The following is a 17,888-nucleotide window of genomic DNA, read 5'->3' as shown; positions in this document are numbered from 1 at the left end:
ACAAAAATGCAGAGATTTGTCTTCCTTGGTGAACTTGTTAGAAGGGAACTCCCTAAAACAGCTCCATGTTGACAGCCAATTCTTCCCTCTCCCATGCTTCTGTGCTGGCTCATTGGAGCTAGGCTGACTTGCAGGAGTGCTGAGCTGCTATTGAGAAGGGGTGGGGCCTGTGAAGAGCTGAGCATTCTCTTGACTGGATGTGACTCAAAAGTTCTGATCCCCTACGTGCCCCAGCAAAGGTTTCAGCTGACATCCTGTAAAAGAGTTGTCAGCCCAAGAGCAGAGAAGTGGCCTGTCAGACTCAAAATGTCCCACTTGCCAAGTCTCACATGAGAAAAGTGAAGACAGGCCCCATTTGGAAAAGGAGAGCTGCTTTCCAAGAGATTTATTACATTAGGGTCATGTTGCAAAACATGTGCTATGCTCAGTAGACTCAACTCCTCCTTGATTCATTCACATTTCACAAGGTAGCTAATTAATCTCTTTAAAGCAGAGGGAATAGATGGCAGAATAAATGACAGGCCTCCTATGAATGTCAAAACAACCTGAGGCTTATTGGAATCCTGCCTTGGTTCTATAACCTGGTGTTGAACTTTCTTCATAAACAGCCTGACCCTATACTGTGCAGAAATCACTGAGATTTGTACACTTAAAATCTTTATGTGTCAGTGTGAGATCTATATCCTCATTTCTAACCTGTCAAAATAGAACATTCTTGGTAAGGTAAAAAGTACACTGGCAAATGCATTTTTGGTTTCAAGTCATTTTAAGATAGGCTGTCTTATCACCTGACTTCACAGTATGTCCTAGAAAATCATGCTGTTTTCACAGTGATCCTAGAAGCACAATGAGATTTGGTATTCGATTTAGATTTTCCTTATGATTTTCCACATGATATGGAATTGCTTCATGAAATCACTTGCTGCTAAGCATTTCAGAACTTTATTTGGCAGTAATGAGAAAAAAACTATACTTTAAAATGTTTGGGAGTGAAATGGGCATAGTTAGAAGTAGCTGACATCTAATATGTTACTTTTCTGACTTGGCATGTATGGTACAAGAGATTTTCTACTAGTGTAAAGAAGGTACCTCCTCTTTACATCAGTGAGGCAGCATAGCTTAGTGGTTAAAATGCCAACTCTGGAATCAGACTCAGAGGGTCTGAGTCCCAGCTATGCTGCTCGCCTGCTTTGTGACCTTAAGCGAGACACTTTAACAAGGATGGCTACCATTCTTCTCTCTTACATAGTCTCCATATCAATCAGTGGGTCCCCTAATATTTGTGGACTGAGGATCCTTGTGTACCAATAAATGGAATGTGTACCAAGTATTTGGTAGCTTAAATAAATGCCATGTCTCACACATATCCAACATATTCTTGCCAAATGTGTGTCAGCCCTGCGGTGATAATGAAATACGGGCAGACCTTGTTTTATTGCACTTGGCTTTATTGTGCTTCAAACATAATATTGTTTTCACAAATTGAAGGTTTGTGGCAACCCTGTGTCAAGCAAGTCTGTCCATGCCAATTCCCCAATAGCATTTGCTTACTTTGTGTCTCTGTGCCACATTTTGGTACTTCTCACAATATGTCAATCTTCTTAAATTATTATTATGATTTATTATGATGACCTGTGATCAGTGATCTTTGATGTCACCACTATGACTCACTGAAGGCCCAGGTGATGGTTTGCATTTTTTAGGAATAGAGTGTTTTTAATTAAGGTATATACATTGCTTCTTTAGACATAAGACTTTGACACTTAATAGACTAAACGTAGTATAAACATAACTTGTATATGCATTGGGGAACCAAAAAAAAAATCATGTGACTCACTTTATTGAGAAATTTGCTTTATTGTGGTAGCCTGGAGTTCAACCTGCTGTATCTCTGAAGAACGTCTGTGCCTTTATTTAAATGTTACTGACTTCATGATAGTATTGCATATAATCAATGAATACTAAGGGGAAAATGTGGTAATAATATGTGAGGAGTTCTTCACATCATTTGGTTCTTGAAAAGTGTGATCATACTTGGAAAGGCTAGAGAAATATAGCCGCTCATTCATTTAAGATATGTACTGAATGCCTACCACAGGTCTGGCACTGCTCTAGACGCTGGGAATAGAGCATCTAGAATACAGCTGTTGCTCTCACGGAGACTATATGCTAGTGAAAGGAGACACTGAACCAGTACACAAATAGGATGAGATAATCTTAGAGACATAAGTGAGTGGAGTAAATAAAACCGAACAGCGTAATAGAGGGAAGGCCTTGCTGAAGCCCTCAGTTGTGTGTCTGCTGCATTGAGACATAATTGAGTTGGGAGAAGAGAGCTCCACACTGAGAGATCAGAAGAGGTAGAAGCCTGAGATAAGAACGAGTTTGCCATGTTTGGGAAAGAGAACGGAAGTTTAGAGATGGGGGAGAGGGGTGGTAAAGAGAGGTGATACAGGTTGGTTTCAGAAATAAATCGGGGCTTAATCGTACAGTAACTACAGGCCATGGTAAGGTGTTTATTTTATTCAAAGTGCAGTGAGGAACCATTATGCACTAGAGTAGCACAGTTTGTAGTTTTAAATGTTTGTGTGGTTGTTGCATAGAGAGCCAAGTACAGGCATACCTAAGTTGTCTCAGAAAGATCTGTTAAGAGCCCTTAGTTGCAGTCCAAATAGATGTTGATGACTTGGACTAGAATGAGGTAGTGACATGTAAAAAGATTTGCAGTACATGCTGGAGGTAGGAATAACAAAACTTGTTAATAGTTTGGGTGAAGTTAGTGAGTGAAAGGAAGAACCAAGAAATCAAACGCAGTCAGCCGTCCATATCCCTGGGTTCCACATCTGTTGGATTCAACCAACCACTGATCAGAAATATTCTTAAAAAAAACAAATTACAGAAAGTTCCAAAAAGCAGAATTTGAATTTGTTGTGGGCTGTCAACTATTTACATAGCATTTACATTGTATTAGATTTTATAAGTAATCTAGAGATGATTCAAAGTTTACAGGAGGGTGTACACACAGGTTATATGAGAATAGTACAGCATTTTATAAAGAGTACCCATGGATTTTGGTATCAAGCAGAGCAGGTACCAAGAGACAGCTATATTTTAAGGTGTTGCTAATCTCCTGTCTTCACAATGAAACTGTCTGCAGCCATTCTAACCCCTGTTTGTCTCTCCTTTCTGTATCAGAGTTGTTTTTTGAGCTCATAATCAGCTCCAGGTGCTTAGGATACATTGTTGTTCAGTCACTAAGTCCTGTCCAACTCTTTGCGATCCCATGGACTGCAGCACACCAGTCTTCCCTGTCCTTCACTATCTCCTGGAGTTTGCTCAAACTCCTGTCTATTGAGTCGGTGACGCTATCTAACCATCTCTTCTTCTGCCGCCTCTTCTCCTTTTACCTTCAGTCTTTCCCAGCATCAGTGTCCTTCCCAATGAGTCAGCTCTTCACATCAGGTGACCAAAATGTTGGAACTTCACCTTCAGCATCAGTCCTTCCAATGAATATTCAGGGTTGACTTCCTTTAGGATGGTCCAGTTTGATCCCCTTGTAAACAGAGCAAAGGCCCGTGCCCTGTATCTCTTCTGTACTACTTCTCTATCAGCGCCTGTAATTAACACTAAATTTTTTTGTGTCTTTGCATTAGTCTGATTATTTCAGATACATTATTTTTGCTTTCCAAATAGACATTCAACTTCTTAAGGACCAGGGACCCCAAGAACATCTAGCTCAGTGCTGGAGGGAGCAAAAAGGAAGAGTGAAAATGTGTCTTTTTTATAGGCAACTTCTTGTTTATAAGCTGCCTACTTTAAATAAATTTGTGGAAATCCAAAATTGCCATTCAGACAATTGGAAAAGCAATCATTTTTCCATTAAAAAGGAATTATTTACTCAAGAGTTAATTTAAAATAACTGACTCCCGTAATGAATGTAATTAAAAGTTTGTTAACAGGTCATTATGTATTTGTTAGGAGATGTGGTAAAGGAACTGAAGCTAGAGTATCAGGGGCCACAGTCAATTTTAAATTATGTGAAATGAAGACAAAGGAGCTGAAATTTAGAGCTATAAGTAAAAAAGAAAATAAGTTCTGATTTCTAAAAATTCAAACGTATAGACAGATTTATAGAGAGGACTTCGATTTTCTAAATTTACAGTTTATAATTGACAGTTAAAAATTATCTCTAACCAGATCACATTCTAGCAATGAAGGTTAATCATTTGAATACACAAGAAAACTGGCTTCTGGTTACAGCTTTCTGAGTAAAAGAATGAAACAAAATTCATGGTTTTCTATTTTGCATGGAAGAATGAGCATTTTCATAAACACAAGATAGTGACTGTTTTTCAAGACTCCTTATAATATTGATGGCATTGAGTTGCTATTGCTGGTGTAATATTCTAACACCTCTGTGGGTTAATCAACCTTTTGAGGACTATCCCAGGAATCCAGTGATCATTTATCACTTTGTTTCTATGAAAAATGCTTCTGAGTTCTAGAATACTAACTAAACCCAAGGTCAGGAACACACCCCAGTTATTAGGAATCCTCTTATTTCTGTAATTTTCATAATCCATTTACTCTTTGGAGACCATCATAATTATCAATGAGAAAGAAAACTTTTAATCAGGGTGGTATACAGTAGCACAGTTCTTATAATGAGAATGTAGAAGGCAATGGCACCCCACTCCAGCACTCTTGCCTGGAAAATCCCATGGACGGAGGAGCCTGGTGGGCCGCAGTCCTTGGGGTCGCTAGGAGTCAGACACAACTGAGCGACTTCACTTTCACTTTTCACTTTCATGCATTGGAGAAGGAAGTGCCAACCCACTCCAGTGTTCTTGCCTGGAGAATCCCAGGGACGGGGGAGCCTGGTGGGCTGCCGTCTATGGGGTCGCACAGAGTCGAACACGACTGAAGTGACTTAGCAGCAGCAGCAGCAGATATTCCTTTTACCTCATTCATTCATTTAACACATTTATTGAGTGCTTCTGTGGACAAAGAACTATAGGCAAACAGCAGTAAGTCAAGTCTGCTCTCTAACCAAGAAGAGCTTATAGCTCCTTGGGGAAAAAGACGCATGTACAATAGAATGTCTTAAATACCGTTAGGAAAGTGTAGAAGAAATGTATTGCAGGTTCAGAGGACAGTAAGATATTTCCTTCATATGGAAGTGGGAAGACTTCCTGAAAGAGAGAGTATTTAAAATGCCACTTGAAAATGGAGAGAACTTGAAAGGGCACCGTCAAGAAGGGGCATCTGGGGAAGCGTGGCAGCATAAACAAAACAACAGAACTAACAAAGTGTGTTTGTACAAGAACAGGTCAGTGTTTCATACAGTGAACACTTCTGGAGCAATTACCAGGTATAAGACACTGCCTGAGGAGCCAGAGATAGAAAGAAAACTGAGACTTAGTGTTTGTCCTTAAAGAATAGTTCAGTTTAACATTAAAAGTGTGAGTGAGGAATTGGTTTTCAGTTAAGCTTGCGGATGCCGATGAATGCTGAACTGAGGTGCTGGGACTGTATTCTGCAGCAATGGCTTTAGGGGTGATGATAATAATGCTTATTATTCACTAAGTCCTTCAGGGTTCTTTGCATTTTAAGAATTTACATGCATTAGTTCCTTCTGGTCTCCTCATGAGATATGATTACTATTTTATTCCTACTTGGCAGCTGAGAAAACTGGGGCTTAGCCAGTTAATTAATTCCTTTAATGTTGCCAGCTGGTAAGTAGCAGAGTAGGGATTTGAACAGGTGTATTGGATTTCAAAGCCCATACATAACTCACTGAATTGAGTCATGGAAGATATTTGAATAGAAAAATGATTGATTTGAACTACCCTTCTTAAGAATTCAGTTGACTCAGGGGACCACAATGATTAAAGGATTGTACTAGTGAATAGCTTATGAGAACCTAAATGGAGGTATTAAGTAATAGGTATAAAAAGGGGAAGGAAGTGAGAGAGGTCATAAAGATAACTACTTAATTCAGGAGCAGTGAAGAGGAAAAAGTCAAATACAGCCTCAAGTTTTAGCATCTGTGGTACCTGGAAGACTCATGGTGCCAGGCAATGAAATAAAGACCACCAAAGGAGAGAAACCTCTAGGGGAGATAGTGGGGATTTGTGAAGTGAAGGAATAGTAAAAAAAAAAAAAAAAAGAAAAAGTGAAAATGGAAGTGTGTAGGCTGCTTTAAAAGAAGTTAAAAATTAAGGGGAAAGAGAGTAGTTGGTAGACTAAGCAGCTAACAAGAAACGAGGAATGTCTCTGTTTTCCTTAAGAATGGAATGACTAAAGAGAAATGGTGATGACGAACTAAGATCTTGGAATCACTGAGGCTGCATTAACTCAAGGGCACAAACAATGGGTTAGCAGATGAGGGATCCTTGGTGCCTCCTTCAGATTCATCCAGACTCTTCCAATCCTTTAGATCACCACTGAAACACTATCTCTGTGTTAATAAATAAGTCTGTATGCCTCCCATGGGTTTTCTTGGTGGCTCAGTGGTAAAGAATCCGCCTGTCAAGCATGAGATGTGTGTTTGATCCCTGGGCCGAGGCAATCCCTGGAGAAGGAAACGGCAGCCTCTCGAAGTATTCTCACCTGGGAAATTTCCATGGACAGAGGAGCCTGGCAAGCACAGTCCAAGGGGTCACTGCTCAGTGACTAAACAACAATCTCTCCTATAGTTTTCCCTACAGAGGCTTAGATGTTCCTTATCTCTTTCTCCTATTGCTTTTGGTACGTACTTGCATGGATCAGCGGATCTCAAACATCAGAGTGCTTCCAGATCACTTGGAGGGCCGGTTAGAACACAGATGGCTGGATCCCACACCAAGAGTTTGTGACTCTGCAGGTCTGGGATGAAGTCAGGATTTGCTCTGTTTACAAATTCTCAGATGATACCGATGTTGCTGATCTAGGGACCACATTTTGTATTACGACTGAACTAAATTAAGGACCTGTGAGAGGTACAAATAAAGAATTTGGGGAACCTTACAGTGGACTAGTGTGCAAGACTGGAAACATTCTAGAAAAATATTCTTACGAATCAGGTATGATTTGTTGTCGTTCACTCACTCAGTCGTGTCTAACTCTTTGTGACCCCCATGGACTGTAGCACGCCAGCCTTCCCTGTTCTTCACTATCTCCTGGAGTTTGCTCAAACTCATGTCCACTGAGTCAATAATGCTATTCAACCATCTCATCCTCTGTCACCCCCTTCTCCTCCTGCCCTCAATCTTTCCCAGCATCAGAGTCTTTTCCAGTGAGTCAGCTCTTCTCATCAGGTGGCTAAAGTATTGGAGCTTCAGCTTCAGCATCAGTCCTTCCAATGAATATTCAGGGTTGATTTCCTTTAGGATTGACTGATTCGATCTCCTTGCAGTCCAAGGGACTCTCAAGAGTCTTCTCCAGCACCACAGTTCAAAAGTATCAGTTGTTCAATGCTCAGCCTTCTTCATGGTCCAACTCTCACATCTGTACCTGACTACTGGAAAAACCCTAGCTTTGGCTATAGGGACCTTTGTTGGCAAAGCGATGTCTCCGCTTTTGAATACACTGTCAGGCATGATTTAAGATCAGGCATAAAAAGAATGAAATATTTTGTCTAGCTTCATGAAAGAAAAATAATTAAAATGAAGCATCAACATAATTGCTACAAGTAAAGAGTTTTCTTAGGAGAGGTATATCATAAAATAAAAAAGTGAAAACCACAGCAGTGACTATAATTTTATTTTAATCATGAAGAACTAAGTATTATATGAGTAAGAAGTCCACAATTATTACTTAGGGGAAAGTAAGTATAGAGCTAGCATACTGTGTTCCATTTAGAGTCCTATGTTGTTGTTATTCATAACAACTGAGGCCAAGAGATATGTGCCATTTCTAAGAGCTGGTTTTATAATTACCAACTTGATTGCCGTGTCTAATTATTCCCTTGGGTTTACCTGTCCCTGATAATTACCGTGCAAATCTGACTTAAGTAGATACACCAAATCTCTGAATTTGGGTAGGTGTAATTTGTTCTGTACATCATTACTAAAGTGTTCGCCATGGTTGGCAAGTGTGCTACAAGTTGCACGATGAAAGGTGCAAAATCCTTCCTGACATTTGCAAACATCAGTCTTTTTTAGTTTCTTTCATTCAGCCAAATGCTCACTAAGCTAACGAAACAGTATCAATGACCATCACCTTGCTGCTGCTGCTAAGTCACTTCAGTCGTGTCTGACTCTGTGTGACCCCATAGACGGCAGCCTACCAGGCTCCCCCGTCCCTGGGATTCTCTAGGCAAGAACACTGGAGTGGGTTGCCATTTCCTTCTCCAATGCATGAAAGTGAAAAGTCAAAGTGAAGTCACTCAGTCGTGTCTGACTCTTAGCGACCCCATGGACTGCAGCCCACCAGGCTCCTTCATCCATGGGATTTTCCAGACAAGAGTACTGGAGGGGGGTGCTGAGGCAAAATAACCATTTGGTCATAGCCACAGTGTGTAACCTGGACATATCAGAGGCCTTATTCTTCTGATCATATGGTCAGAGATCACTAGAGGGAGAATAGAATTAGTTAGATATATGAATAAATATATCATTTTATTTCCAAGCCTGCACAACTGTTAATTTCATTATGATAATTCTCCCATATAAGTGAAATTAAATTTTTTAGTTGAAATGCATAAATATCCCTATTAATGAGATCCACGTCAAATTATCTGCTTTAGTCTTTTTAAATTATACATTGTGAATATTTAGTTTAAACCTAAAATTCCACAGAAAAGAAAACAAATTTTCTAGGTCTAATGGTATGCAAATAAATTATTCAGGACTGGCAGAATATAAATAAAGTTCATATTTTGAGAACACTTTCCTTTTTTAAATAAAAAGCAATTTCAAAATAAAGATTTAGTTGCCCACCTAGAAAAGAAAAAATAAAAACAGTCCTTTCAAGTCAGAGTGATACTAAAAATTCCAAATTGTTACAATAAGTACACATTCTAAGATAATTAAATTGCTTTGTTGGAAAGGATAGGTGGGTGTCAGATTATTTGGTTTAATTTTTACGGTAGCAAAGTGGTAGTTACTGAGTAGCTGGGAGATACTCAGAAAAATTACAGGAAAGAAAGTAAGTGTCAGTCTTTTAGGATATATTTGGTTCAGTGTCGTCAGAAGATAGTCTGCCCTCTCCCTGGAATCAAGTTGCAAACACTACCCTCAATAGTAATTAGAGCTAAGCAGCAATTACAGGACGTATGATTTGTTCAGACGCACTGTGTGTTGGCTGTTTCCTAGCACCATATTTCATGGGAGCACAGGTTGAAATGATGGAATTATTTACCTCTCAGTCTACTACCTCGTACAGTGCTCGAGTGCAGAAGTGAACGTGAATTGTAATCTTAAAAACCAAGGTAAGCATCGCCGACTGATCTGCCTTTACACCTTTGGGAACCTTTTCATGAAAAATATGACCAAAAAATGTAAAACAGTTAAAACCAACTTTAGAAAAGGAAAAATGTGCTAATTTTGTTACTCCTCCAACCAACCTCACCCTGGCATATCTAACTTGTTTTATTTAAATTGTTGTACAGGGTCACTTTGATAAGTAAAAGAAAGATGTGACAGACTTCCCACACTTCCTTTGTGCTGATGAACTATGCTTTCTTGTTCGTTTGAAGTTGGTTTCACATTTTTACTAGGTAAAAATATGATTTGTATTATAAGTATGTTAGAACCCTTTCTCTCTTTCCTATTATCAAGAAGTATATTTAAGCAGATGATTGTACATGCTCAAGAATTCACATTGAGATTGATAGAGTAGTTTCTGGTAGCCTGGAAGAAAACTGAGTAACGTGAGGGATTTGTACAGTTGTTTCATGATTTTTATGATAGGCACATTTCAAACTTTTAATGTTCCATCTCGTTTAAGTATAAACTCAATGGTTTCATGCTTATTTAGACCATTGGGCATAGAAATCTCTCTGGAAGCCAGGTAAGTTTAACTCCTCAGGAGGCACTATTGTCTGTCATGAGAATAAATGTATTTTGTATGGATACAGTAGACATTTGTGAAATTCTCCTTTTTATTTTAATATTATCACTTCAGTCCGCCTCACCTAAAAAATCCTTTTTCTTTCAATTTTGTCATTTTTTAAACATGAATTTGGTGGGAGGAAGGTGTTTTTATCTCATTGTCCCCAGTGGGATTTCAAGTGGTTTGGGAAATAGTGAAAGAGTATCAGCTTCTTTTATTCTACCTCACTGGTAGATTAGGGGTATAAACACTGAGGGTTCAATAGACTCTTGCTAAAAAATGAGTAGATTAAGAAGATTCTGTTGCTCAGTGTCTCTTTTACTAATATGTTAGTACCTGATTTGGGAAGAAAATTTTTTCTAGCTCTGGGTCCATAATTGGCTTCGTTTTGTATATTTGCTTTGTCATGGAATTATTTATCCTTGAGGATCATTTTTTCATCAGGAAAACATGGGATACTTTAATCCATGTAACAGTTTATAAGTCTACTTAATATACTTAAAAGTACTTTGTCCCTCTCAATGAAAAGTTATAGTATTTGTATAACCCAAGGCACATGGTGAATTTCTGTAAAAATGTATCATTAAATTCTGTGTTAGATTTAAGTTCTTAACTTGCCCCATTCTGTCATATGGGTGGCAGATAACATCGTGTGCACACATATAAAAAAATCCTCAGTTGTTACAACTGACATGACGGCTTTTGACATAGTTGGAGATACAGCCTTAATTGTTTTGTCTTGTTATGGGGAAAAATTCATCCTGATATCGGCAAAATCTTGCTATTAATCTTTTGATTTATAGAAGCAAATATTGAAAATGAAATTAATATGCTTCAGCTGCAAAATAAGGCAAATGACAAATTTTATGAGCTCTTTCTAGTTTTCTGGCAGTATTGTGGTGAGAGAGACAGATATGAAAGAGATAGGCACATACATACACAGAGACAGAGACAGAAAATTTCAGAGACATTAGAGAGCTAGGAGAGATGTGAGAGGCAGAAAAGATAAACAGATGGGATGGGGGTGATGAGAGAGACAGAGCAAAGTCAGATAAGAGAACAACAGAGGAAGTGGGTGTTAGAGAAAAAAAGACTCAAGTCAATCAAGGTTTGGAAATAGAGATTGTGCAATTCGGGAACTTTGGATTCTTTTGTATTTTCTTTAACTAAAATTTCAACATGCTTTGTCATATTAAATGCATAGAGTGCCAGATCCATTGTTAGGAAGGTTTACTTTCCATTTGTGTCCTTTAGAGCAAAGGGAGCTTTAAAAGGCTGTTTGAAGTTCAGAAGAGACCAGGAGTCAAAACAAATATTCTTCTAAAAGAAAATATTTCCATTCCTTTGTTGCCTTAGAAAGCAAATCATCGAAAAGGAAAATGATGAGCCCTATGATTAAATTCCCTGCTTTCCATGTGGCTCCTTATTAACAGTGCTTTATGTCTTTGACTTTCGGTGTTCACTGGGGGAGTGAGGAGTCATTTGGGAAGCCAGAAAGAAATTCCAAAGAATGAAAGCAGTATAAAGGTACAAGGATAAACATAATACCCAGGGACAGTCAGAGTCATTTATGATGAATCACTGCCAGTGCAGAAACCCCTTGGGGTCTCACCAGAGGACCTGATCTGATGCTGTTTTGCATATCTTCTGTGCCCCAGAAGCTGCCTGAATGACTGAAGCAAGTAGCATCAATCTCTAGGATGTCCGGACAGTGGCACAGTTCCAAGAAATCAGGCCAGGGGTTGGCCATTCTGTTCAGTACCAGAGATGCTTTGGAGAGCGAGCATCCCCTGGGTCAGAGGATTCCCTGTGTTTCTCAGGACAAGGGTGTCTCCCAGTTGCGCAGCTCCTTTGTTTGAAGGACTTAGATGCCTTGCTTAATTAGGTTGTTCCTGCTCGCACAGTTTTTGCCTCACTGTCCTTCATTCTTTACAGATTTCTGCCAAATAATTGAAGATGACAAAGAAGCAAATCATTGTAGGAGTAAGATGTTGGGAAATTCCAAATAAGGCATTGGTGTCAATTCTAGTCCACTTGGCAAAATTCTGCCAGACTTACCACTCTTCCTTCCCTGTCCAAATCCCCCTCATCCTTTTCCCTGTGCTAACCTCACTGTTGCCCCATTACCCAGTGTCTGCTCATCCTATCCCTTGCACGGCCAGGTTTAGTCACCCCATACCGGTTCCCACAGGGATAGAACAGTGGCTTTCATACCTGCTTACACAGGTGGAATACTTATACTGCCAGGTGGAAGCCATCTCTTCTGCGCCTGGATAAAAATGGCTTCCGGCTGATAGAGGACCAAGAGTGGCCTCGTCCATGATGGTCACCATGATTATAATACTCCGCTAGAATTTTTTTCTGAATTCTCTTCAGTGCGTTATAATTATGGCAGCCATGACATATGCATGTAAAAAGGGAACAAGATTTTAGTGCAGTTTTTACTGTTCTCTTTATTCCCAAATTGTGTTTTCTAGGAGCCTGTTAACTTTTTTTTTTTTTTTAATATGGACACCAGGTTTTGAATAGCTTTGAAATGTTTGGTTAATAGTTAAGCTAAGGAAACTTTTTTTTTCTACCAAGGTGTGTGTAGAGAATACCGGCAGAGCAAATATTAACTCTCTTTCTTTAAATCAAGCAAGATTCTGGGAGAAAAATATCTTTTAAAAAGGGCGATTAAGTAAACCATTATTCTTTTCTTTTCGCCTCTTTGGTTCTTACATGTTGATAGCCTAAACACTGAACGCAAGAACTGAAATTCTCTGAAACTGGAGGGCAAAACATTTTGTGTCCTGGAGGTATAGAATTTGTAGCAGCAGCTGGGTGTGTTGACCTCCTGAGTTGCTGTTTGCAGCCCCTTCAGGTGGGCCCATCCTGTGAGCTGCAGAGGAGAGGCCTAAAGATAGAGCCAGAGGCCACAAGGCCCTGCTGCTTTGATCTGTTCCAATAGAGGTTAGTTGCCACTGTTTGGAAAAATGTATCTTTTCAGAAAGAATCTTTGTTGCAGTTCTGCTAGAAATTCAGTATAAAAACCACCAGCAGAAATGTGTGTACCTCCTATATGAAGCTATTTTAATTAGTTATATTGATCCAAGCAGTATGATTTAAAGCATAGTTTGAATGGGTTTTGTTGTTCGCTTCTTTCCTTCTCATTGGGAATATTGAAATAATTATTTAAAATTAGGTGTTGTAACCAATCTGCTGCTGCTCTTTAAAAGGGAAGAACTGTTGGCTCTTGGCCACACTGGCTTTTCTCTTTCATTTAATTTCTTCCATTATTCATACTAATAAAGCCATTAAAATTAAAATCTCATTTAAAAATGAATGCTTCTACATTTCAGTCTATATAAAAAAACAAAACAGCCTGAATACTAATCTATTTTAATTTGTAAAAAAATGTAAAGACTTCAGTATATGATTCCTGTACATCTTTGTACAGACAAATATTTGAAACAATGTCTCTGGGCAATGCGCTCTAAATTCTACCATTAGACAGTTACCATGCTGGATTAATTTCTCCTGATCCCATTTTCCTCATGTAAAATGAAGGATAGACTCCTAAATTATGTTTCCTGCTAAGAATTTATGAAATATAGTTCCTCTAGAAATATTCAGCAGTTTGAGAAATGCAAGTTGTCATTCCTAGGAATGTTTGTATTTTTAGGAAAGTTTCTAAAATAAGTCATACTGCCAGTAGGCCCCTAGTATGCCACAAAGGGAGAACAAGGAGTTCCTTGGTATCCTGTGACCAAAAAAGGCATCAGACCTCATGAAAGCATCTTGACACCATAGACAGGAGTCACTGGGCAAATGGAGCTCAGGACCATCTCCCTACGTCTTTTTTTGCCAGAAAATTTCGTCAGGCTACTGACCTCCCAATCCAGTCTCGACCTCAGACAATTTTAGTAAAGCCCTGTCTGGAGATAATTTTGGCTTCTCTAAAGACTTAGTAATTTAGGAATGAAGCATATGACATTCCCTTTTGATAAGTCAGGTGTATTAAAAACTATTTCAAAAACCTTGACAAAGCACCTGTCAGGACTCTGTTATCCTTTGAGCTTCCTTTTTTGCGTGGTCATGCTAATAATAGTGGGTTACAATGGAAGAGCGCTATAACCTGGGCAAAAGTTATTTAAATTAGCTTTAAAGAAGACAATTGGTTTTTAAGACTTTTTTGTGAATTAGTTGTTCTCTTTACTTAAATTCTGTAATTCTCAGATTTTTTGATGCTGCTTTAAAAAAGGATTGCAGCTAATGAAGTACGTCACATGTTTAATCAAATTATATTTTGTGCTGTGTAGTACATAAATCTTACTGATTTTTTTTTTCAGTGTTTAAATATAAGATGTTCAGTGCATGGACAAAATACTCAGATATAAATGAACCACCCCTGAGCTGTATGTATTGTTTTGCTACACATCCAAAAAGTCATCCATTGCATCTTAGTACAAGATTCATCATCTTGTGTAGAAGCTGGCGTATTACTACTAAACCCAAAGGACATTGTGGCTTAAAATCTATCACGATGTGGCCTCACTGCTATTTTGTGATGCAGCACTTCATTATTGCTTATAAACTTCAAGGTGGCACTCAGAAAGATTTATTTTTAAACTCACCATTCTGCCAGGATGCTGCTACTATTGAAGCACTTTGGAGGAAACCCTGAGCTGCCCCAAGGGAAATTCAGGCATAAAACTGCCAATTGTCAGGATTTTTAAGACCCAGAGTTCTAAGATACACATTTTTTTCTCTTTGGCATCACTGGATTCGATGTCAGTCTCCTCTATCCACTTATGAAATTCATCAAGGAAGCATTGATATTAAAGGGAACTTTTATTTTCTCACAAATCATTTTGAGTAAAATCAAGCTGGTGGTAGGAAAAATAACTTAAAAAAACTTATTTATCCTAAAAGTATAAAGTATTTTGACAATATTGGAAGATGTTCTTATTGAGGAATTTTTCCTATATGTATCAAAGTAGTTTACTAAAATGAATAACATCGAACACATTACTTTTTAAAAATTTCTATTGAAATGTAACATATAGAAAAGTGTGCATACTGTAAACGCACAGTTGAATGAATGTGTGCAGACATGCACAGCTGGGAAACAGAACTGCAAACTGAACATCTCCAGCACCCCAGAAGTCCCTTCATGCTCCTTCCCTAAGCTCATCCTGCTCTTCCTACAAGAATAGCCAGGACTCGAACAAACAGCATAGATTAGTGTTGCCTGAATGTGTAGTTTAAATAAATGCTACCATACAGCTTGTTTATATGCTTCTTTATTTTAGTTCTTTTTCTCAGCATGACATTTACAAGGTTTATTTGTTGTTTCATATCACCATATACCATTTTTTCTTATTGCTCTATTCCATTATGTGAATGTTAGGTTATGTGAAGATAACAGACTTGTTCTTTTTATTGTTAATGGGTTAATTGGTGAACTTTCAGTTTGGGACTATTATATACAGTATTGCTATGAATATTCTTGTACAGATCATTTCTATTAGGTATATACTTAGAATTGCTGAGTCATAGCGTAAGCATGTATTCAGTTTTAGTAGACATTGCTAAATCATTTTTCAACATAATTATAACAACTTACACATCCGATAAGAGTTCTAGTTGTACCATATCCTCGTCAGAACTTGATAATCTTCTTTCTTCATTGTAACCATTGAAACAATGGTTACAACAAGCATTGTAACCATGGTTACAATGAGGTATGAAGAAATATCTCATAGTTTAATGAATATCCCTAATAACTAATAAAGTCAGGTGCCTTTCATATGTTTATAGGATGTTTTAGTGTCTACTTTTGTGAAGTGTCCATTCAAGTCTTATGCCCAGCTTTCCTACTGTGTTCTTTTTCTTACTGATCTGTAGGAGTTCTTTATTCTAGATTCAAGTCCTTTGTCAAAATGTGTATATTGTCAATATTATCTCACACTCTCTGAATAGTCTTCCCATTCCCTTGATTGTGTCTTATCCTTACATTCTTATTCTTAACAAAGTATATTTATCACTTTTTTCTTTTATAATTATCACTTTTTTGTTTACTGTTTAAGAAACTTTTGCTTACTCCGAGGTCACAAAGATGTTTTGCTTTTCTCTTTACTGTTGACCTTCTGATCCAGAAACAGTAAGAATTCTTGAGTGCCTAAGCAAGTTTTAAGTTTTAACACGTATTTCTATGCTTTTTGTTTATGCAGTCCCTTTCACCATTCTCCCATACCCACCTCTCAAAATATTAACCATTCCTCAGGTTTATCTTAAGAGATAGTTCATCTATGGAAATATTTATGAACCCAGCTCCTAACCAGATCTAATTTCTTTCTCACTGGAGCCTCCTTAAAATTTTGTTAATAATATATGACCCCTGACATATCTTGCCTTTTATAAGTACTGATGGATTTAACTATTTATGCTCTCCAGAGATATGGCATAGTGTCAGAGGAATAGGAATGGTTCCTAACTACAGTAACTGAAGCTTAATGAACACTTGACAGGTGTTAGGCTCAGGGTTAAGTACCTTGCATAGAACAATCTCCATTTGTTCTCCTTCCAGTCCTTCAATGCAGGTATAAAGGTATACAGAAGTAAAATCACTTGTCTACGGTCATACAGCAAGCAAATGGTAGACCTGAAAGTCATCAGTGTTCTCCTGAATAGGTGCTTTTAATGTATACAAAACAGCGTTGCCTGCCTAAAGGATTTGCCATAGTATTGTGGTTATCCCAGACCCCTGTGAAAATAAAAAGGATTGATTCATTCTCAAATTGAGGGGAGAAGCTATATCTCCCTAGACAATCATAGTACCTATTGGTGTATTAAAAACTCCAAAATGTTTTCTAGCAGAGAACCGTTTCAGACTTTATTGAAACCAGCATCTTCTCTATGTATTTGATGACAAGAATCTTTTCCACATAACTTTATAAATAGCCTACTTTTTGGAATAATGGCATGGGCCTTAGAGTTAAACAAAGAGTTTAGACTCTGGCTCTACCACATATTAAATGATCTTAATCGCTCTAAGCCTTACCTTTCTCAACTGTATAATGGAGATAATAATGCCAACCACATAGAGTTGTGTTATAATTTCATAAAATAAGGGCCACAAATCACTAGCACAGTACCCAGCATAGAGTAGAATCTCATTAAATAGTAGTTATTATTTTTTTATAATCTCTTAGCAAGTAAAATAAATTCTGTCTGACTCAATTTATACTCCCTATCAGCACTATGCCTGTACAGTTGATCTTCTATAAGTATTTACTGAATTAAATAATGCTGTTATTTGGGGAAGATTATTTTTAGATAAATGTATGATGGACAGGGAAGCCTAGCATGCTGCAATCCATGGGGTTGCAAAGAATTGGACACGATTGGGTGACTGAACTGAACTGATAAAGCATTAAAAAATCTTATATATTTTAGTTATTTCAGTATTAATACTACATTGAGCTCAAATAAAAGTTTTAAATCATTCCTAGATGCAAAGGAAATCCTAGATTTTAAATCTCATAGTTTGCTGATAAGATGTTTCTATCTACAACTAGAGAATGTGTCTATACAACTGAGATATCCTCAGATATTCAATTCTGTTACCATAGCATAGAAGTAAAAACAGAATTTAGTAGTCAAATTTCCTGGGTCCTGAATCCTGGCTCCTTTTTGTACAAACTATGTGAAATTGGTCTTAACCTCTTTGTGCCCCAGTTTCTCATCTATAAAATAGGGCTTAGTAATAGTTTGTTCATTGGATTATTGTAAGTACCTTTGTATACATAGTTGTGCATATATTCATTTAATATACATTAAGTATATATTTAATAATAATATTAATATAC

The 17,888-nt window shown here is 37.8% G+C and overlaps 1 protein-coding gene across 5 annotated transcripts in view; it reads left to right on the top strand.

Moving 5' to 3' along the window:
• ZNF385B (zinc finger protein 385B) overlaps window positions 1–17,888 on the top strand; it is a 480,885-nt gene that overhangs the window by 354,146 nt on the left and 108,851 nt on the right. The window contains exon 1 of one of the 5 annotated variants that reach the window (XM_040227732.1): window positions 8,526–9,412. The exons of the other annotated variants lie outside the window; for them this stretch is intronic. The gene's annotated coding sequence lies outside the window, so the exon portion shown is untranslated. Of the gene's footprint in view, window positions 1–8,525; window positions 9,413–17,888 lie in introns of those variants that run through there. 5 annotated transcript variants of the gene reach the window in all.

This window comes from Oryx dammah, unplaced genomic scaffold (genome assembly GCF_014754425.2).
Source record: "Oryx dammah isolate SB20612 unplaced genomic scaffold, SCBI_Odam_1.1 HiC_scaffold_27, whole genome shotgun sequence".
Lineage (NCBI taxonomy): Eukaryota > Metazoa > Chordata > Mammalia > Artiodactyla > Bovidae > Oryx > Oryx dammah.
The sequence above is the reverse complement of the archived record's forward strand: the minus strand, read 5'-3'. Positions and strand labels throughout refer to the sequence as shown.